The 6,925-nt window shown below is 34.0% G+C and overlaps 1 long non-coding RNA gene across 1 annotated transcript; it reads left to right on the top strand.

Moving 5' to 3' along the window:
• Positions 1-2,682: 2,682 nt before the first annotated feature.
• Positions 2,683-3,582, top strand: LOC149939647 (uncharacterized). The gene is made up of 3 exons (XR_016481398.1): positions 2,683-2,732; positions 2,789-2,891; positions 3,298-3,582. It is a non-coding gene; the product is annotated as an uncharacterized LOC149939647 (long non-coding RNA).
• The last annotated feature ends 3,343 nt before the right edge of the window (positions 3,583-6,925 follow it).

The following is a 6,925-nucleotide window of genomic DNA, read 5'->3' as shown; positions in this document are numbered from 1 at the left end:
CCATATTTTTTATGATGTAGTAGTGTGCACGACCACGCAAGACGACATAATATTTGTTTAGGTAATACCATAAGTCTATATTGTTTCATAAGTTTGTCACTTTGGGAATATTTTACTGAGAGCTAGTAACGGAGTGACGTCATCACAAGTAGAAAATCTCCCTCTAGCGAGGCGCTGTGAAAGACGACGCGTTAGCAAGCGGACGCAAAACGGTGACGAAGCCCGTAATGCAGTATGTCTTGTGAATAGCTCTCAGTAAACTTTAGCATGTGAAGAATAGGAAGTGTCACACTTATGTAACAATATTATACACTTATGGTAATACTAATCTACCGTTATACAGGTTGTTTTGAATTGCTCTGACTGGGCATTTTCGAAAATGTTCAAAGAAATTAGTTTCATTGGAAAAGAACACTGTTTCACGAAGATATGAGCTGATGAAAAAAAAGCTGTCCATAGGGGCCAATAGCCTTCGCATTTTTGTACGTAAATGAAAGAAATCACGTTAAAAGATTAAATTCCTTAAAAAAGTACATATAATTTCCCAAAATGCCAATTTAGGCCTACAGTAGACCTAAAAACGTATCAGTAGGCCAACTACGCACCAAGGTCAAGTTTTCAATTAGTATTTAATGTGAAACCTTTTTTTTTCAACCATTCTCAATTGAGTCTCAACAACATGCCACTAAATTATTCTCGTGATCAGTGTGCTTTTATGGTCGAGGTATTTTATGGTGAAGCCAATCGTAACGCGCAAAGGGTTAGGGAATTGTTCACCGTTCGATATCCAGATAGAAGACCAAGCCATAACACGGTTCTTGGAGCTGTTCGTGACTTTCAGACTTACAGAAACGTCAATCCCAGATTTCATGGACCAGGTCGTCAATTAAGACATCAACATGGAAGACACCGTTCTTGCCTATTTTGTTGCGTATCCTCGAGCAAGCGTCGGAGGTACAAGCGAAGATCTCGGGTTATCGACGAATTACGAGTGGTCCACTCTTCACAATTATAACTTCCATCCGTATCGAGCGACCCTCCACCAAGCTCTTCACGAAGGAGATATGGAACGTAGATTTGATTTCTGCAACTGGCTAATAACCATGTCTGATGAGAACCCACCATTACGTTACATCAATCAAATGCTGGTGACCGTCGAGTGTTCCTTTGGGAGAGATGGGCCTTTCAACCATCAAAACGCCCACATGTGGTGTGACTAAAATCCTCACTGCGGTTTGCCTCACCATCATCAACAACAACTCCACCTCAATGTTTGGGCGGGTTTGCTCGGGGATCGAGTTATTGGCCCATTTTTCCTCCCAGCTCGTCTTAATGGACAACGCTACTTGGCGCTTTTGCAGAACGAAATAGCAGACGCTTTAGAAGATATTCCGCTGGAAGCTTACAGACAGATGTGGTACCAACATGACGGCGCACCACCCCACGTACCTAGATGTGTAGTGGAGCATCTTAACAACGAGTTCCCTCAGCGTTGGGTTGGCAGGAATGGTCACGTTTGAGGGCTTGCGAGGTCTCTGAACCCAACTCCGATGGACTTTTTCTTGTGGGGGTTCATCAAAGCACAAGTTTACGGGACGCCCGTTGAGAATATCGAAGATATGCGTCACCGAATTATTGCAGCCTTCGAACTTGTCACTCCTGATATGATCAGACGCTCGTTTCAAAACATGCTACATAGTGCCCAAACATGTATCGCGGCAAACTGAGGTATCAAAAAACTTCACTTGTAAAATTCTTATGTTTATTCGAATTAAATGTTCAATTAAATCTTTCAGACATTTCTTTCATTTACGTACTAAAATGCGAAGGCTATTGACCCCTATGGATAGCTCGTTTTTTTCGTGAAAAAGTGTTCTTTTCCAATGAAACCAACCAAAGTGCTGAATCCCCAAAACCCTCCTTAAATACGCCATATTGTTTATTAGTAGTAAACAAAAGTCTCGAAAAAAGAGTCACATAAGGGGGCCCCAAAAAGAGTTTCGCGGGGGGCCCCGAGGATCTTAGTTACGCCACTGGACCTGCCTTTCTGATAGGCAAACTGAACAGAGTTAAATTGTGAAAAGTAATAGAAGAAACAAATGAGGATTTCACAAAACTAGAGGAAAACCTACAAAAAAAGGGTCTAATAGTCATCTAAAATAAAACCAAATTTATGATCTTCACCCTATCCAGAGAAAAGAAACAGGAATGTCTAGATATCCAAACTATCATATGTAACATAATTGATGTGATTACCAGTTAGCTTAAGTTATTTTCTATACAATTTCTAGTGAATTTCAATGTGATTGACTATTATTTTTCCAGTGATTTTGGACGTGAACTCCATTGATTGCCAATTGCCATACAATTTCAGTAATCTCAGAATTTGTTTTTAAATATTGAACTATGAATGTAATTTAAATATGAATAGTAGTATAATAAGAAACTGTAAAATAAAAATTGCACATACTTCAGAATGCTGTTTGGGCAAACTAATTTATAGTTATGTATTTGTATTATGTTATATAATTGAGGATTACACAGCATAATAATACAATTGATATTTTAAGGAGCATTGCTGAAAGCTTTCAAAGCCACGATGACAGTGAACATCAGTAAGAAAAGAAAATACATAAATTTGCAATTTGTATCAAATTCTTCTAATTTGGTTAATATTTTCAGAAACAATGTCTTTGAGCCATTTATCTTAGCTTTCAGTCAGGAGATCAGAGGTAAAATGTTTCGCCTTCTTATGTCATTGCTTTCATTAACCTTTACTTTTTCTAAGGCTATTGTTATGCTCATGTCACAAGTGTAGCTTGAAGCAGCTCTGAAGCCTAGACTGTCTCCATAAAGAAAGTGGTAGTCATCTGCTCAAATTTGGTTTACTGGTAAAGGTTTTTTAAATAAATGATGGTAATCAAGAATTAAGACCTGCATTTCCACGGCTTTAGAGTATCCACTATGAGATTATTACGGGGACTTACCCCGATAGTTTCTGGCCACAGATTTACCTATGATTTACTAAATTTAAAAAAATTCTAGGGGTAGTTTTATTGAAACAGATATATGATAAACTATTAATACCTTTCATTTGCACTTATGTATTTATTGCAGTATAACTTTCCCTCCCTGCTAGTGTTCTTTTTTATCCCCATCATTGTAACAATACTTGTGGAATTTTATAATTTCACTTTATTTAAAGAATAGTAATTACAGTTCTAATCCTAATTTCTTGAGGTTATATTTTACATGTTTTACAGATTTACATATTTTTCACAATTTTTTTCATTTCAGGATACACATCAATGAATTAAAGATACATCTTAAACCATATAAATTAAGAAAAATGGTTTTGAAGTAAATATGCATTTCGTTCATGTTTTGCGGGTATCCCCCCTATTTTCTTCAATCACTTGGCACAATAATTTTGTCAAATTGAATTCAATTTCTAAACTTAGTCTGTGAAAATTTATTTATTGTGGATCATCAGTAAATTAATTTTCCAAAGTTTCAGAAAAAAAAGTAATTTAAAAAGATTATCAGTAAAACATTTAACTCTAAAATGAAGGTTATTTTTCATTAAACACAACCTATTACAAATAGTGAAAATATTAAGTATAAATTTCATCAAATTAAAACATCTGAAAAGAACACATTCCTTTGAAGATAGCCACCATTTATTTTGTCTTATATATGAGGATTAATCAAGTAATGACATCAATTGCATTTAGTCCAAACTAATGCATGGTTTCGAAACATTGCCTTATTTAAAGGTAAGTTCTGGCTTCCAGTAATAGAATGTACCACTAATAAAACAAAAATTATTCCCAGAAAGTACATTACTAGATTTGGAAGTAAAATATCACAGCATAGAGGGAGTGTGCGATCCAATTAACAATGAAGCTGTTTACATATAGTGTGAAAAGTAATTTCCTTGTTTTTGCTACGATAATGCATCGCATTTAGTGAAATTTTCAGCTCTTTCAAGTGAATATTAGTAAGGATATTGATTCAAAATTAAAGAATTTTTCATTGTATAAAATTTTTTAAAGTATTAGTTATCAATGCAGTGGCATAACTAGGCCAATGTGTATTGGAGTCCATAAGCTCAACCATCCTCCACAACGATGTCTGTGGCATAAATTAGAGGGTACCCATTTTCCCTTTTTGCATTATTGTCCAATTTTTTAAGCTACGCCACTGCATTAATGTCACAAAGTAGTAGTGGAAGTAAATGAACTAAAGTTATCAGAAAGCTGTATACAAAACAGCAAGACAAAGCCAAAGCTTTACTATTGCCACCTAACAGCAAATTTTTCTGAAAGATTGGGGCATGAAAATACTGGATGTCAGCTCAATTTATCTAGTTTCCCAATAAGGAGGCTACATATGCCTCAGAGTATTAGGGCCTAATGTAATAACTTCGGTTTATTTACTTTGGTTGGATGGCATTTGAAAATTTTTCATGTAGTGGCGTTGGTCCCAAATTAAATAATGTGACATATATATATGAAATATCACTGAAAATATGCACAACACAAGTTGATTAAAATTACAAAAACCAGTAAAACATTAAACTGCTTTGAGTTAAAGAAATCTATACATAATCAGTTTTGATAAATTTATACTTGGTAGTTGATTAGTGACACAACAATTTTCTTTGAGCCAGTGTACAGTTAGGTGTAATTGGAGAGTTATCAGTATCAGACATAGCTTATGTTTAAATGTTCTTTCTTAACGTATTTAAAATCTAAGTATGATAAAATTACTATCATACACTTATATTCGTTTATGGCTACCAGCAAATGGCATGTCTCTTCAAATTATGTTTATGAAATGAACTATTTTGGATAGTAGTGTAACAATGGCAATGTATTGCTTTGGAGCCCATGTTAGAATGGGGCTGAAAATGTCTGCCTTTATGCATACGAAACCTTTAGTGCCAAATTTTGATCCTTTTTTATTATACTTAACTTCTAGGGCTAATTTGATTTTGTAAAACCTCAAATGGAATAAATTATTAAAGATTTTTTCTCAGTTTAACGTAGTTTTATACTTTCTTTATCCTGATGAATGAGAAATGGTATCTTGAATTATTTAACCATTTGTTCTTATCAAATACATAAGGGTTACACAAATTATTATACAGGCAAATTATAGTGACAAGAGTACAAATGTCAGTTAATTTAAAACCACTTAAATTAATGATGCAGGTAGCTAAAATATGGAAGAATAGCATAATTGTCTGATAACATCCTTGCATACTTCGTAGTGATAGTTTAACTGCTTTTTTTAACAAATGTAACACAAAAGCGAAAAGCACCTAAAATTTTGCCTTACAATATTCTTCAGTACCTGAATACATTCTTCATGAGAGAAAGAAAGAATAATTATACCCAAAATCTTATATTAAATACAAGCCGAATTCTAAAATTTTTTTTTTGTAATGAAAATAATTGGTAAGCTTATCTGCTAATGAAGAATGGATTTTAAACACTATTCCATAGTGGAAGACTTTTTTTGGGCCACAGTCTATAGAGTATTTAAAATTATCTTTTGCTGGATGACACCTATTTGACAATTTTATAACCAATTTTGCGTTAAACAGATAATCTGCTATACAAGATATCAAGATGACAGTTTAATCTGTTTCACTATTTTATAGATCCCGAATTTATGCTTAACTTTTGTTTCATATTTGAATATTACTAAAATAAAGTCAGTGTTTTAAAACTGCTGTTAAACTTTATTTTATTTTTCATATTTTTTGTACTATGTAGTACTAAGAATGTATTTATTTATCCTTAGGGAGAATGAATACGAAGAAACTATTTTGAGCATTTTTCCCAATCCATCTCATGGTCTACCAATAGGCTTCTCCCCTTAAATAATCAATCAACTAGGCCTGGTACCTCATTGAGTCCCTTTAAGTTGTGTCTTCACAAAGGTGATTTTTATATCGCCCCTGCTAGCGGATTGTCTCGTCATATTAATTCTCCCAAAGTATAAACAAAGTCACTCTTGTTTGTACCCTGACCAAATATGGTCCCTTGCAACACGCTTTCTTCAGGAAAACATCCATTAAAACAAACGCTTTGAGAAATATTCATTAAAGAAAAACAAATATAAAAACTATGTACAACATCTTAATTGCTTATATTAGTAGATGTAATTTTCAGTATTCTTAAATGGTAATTTCAGAATGAAGAGACAGGTTTAAAAATAAATTATATTTTTACCAGTCTTACTTTAATTATACAGTTACAAAACTAAGTACCCATATAGCTAATTGGTACTGGTACTGTAGACATATGGTACTTTTAAGTCACTTTTAATACCAATAATAGCAATGAAGTTTTCAATATACAAGATATTTACTTATGGCTTCAAAATAGAAGACTGACTGGAGGTATAACCAGGGCCGTAACCAGGGGGGGGGGGGGGGCGGTCGGGCCGTGCCCACCCTGGACCGTATGGTTGTATGTACCATTTTTTATTTGTTTCCATTGCGTGCCCACCCTGAAATCAAATCCTGGTTACGGTGCTGGGTATAACCTATTGTAATTAAAGGTATAATATTTGTAAACAGGAAATTTTTAGCATGGCACAATATCAATGGCTGAAATGTTAATCTACAATATTGTAATCTTAGATCAAAATATGGAAATAAAATAAAAAGGTCACTAATCTTTAGAATCATTAATTTATTTAACACATGAATATTCAATGAAGTAAAACTCTGACGCCTAATCTGTAGCTTCCGATTGGCTGTTAAAAAAGTAGGTATTTTGTACAGCTGTGCCATCTGGAGAAAACTGTATACCCTGAACTAGGCAAAACAAATTGTCAACACAAATAATGCTGTTAATAATGAATTCCTGTGCTTAGATCACAAAAATAACTCATGGTGATAATCTATTCA

This window comes from Leiobunum rupestre, chromosome 6 (genome assembly GCF_980474605.1).
Source record: "Leiobunum rupestre chromosome 6, qqLeiRupe1.1.hap1, whole genome shotgun sequence".
NCBI lineage: Eukaryota > Metazoa > Arthropoda > Arachnida > Opiliones > Sclerosomatidae > Leiobunum > Leiobunum rupestre.
Note: the sequence above shows the minus strand (reverse complement) of the source record. Positions and strands in the feature narration are given on the sequence as shown.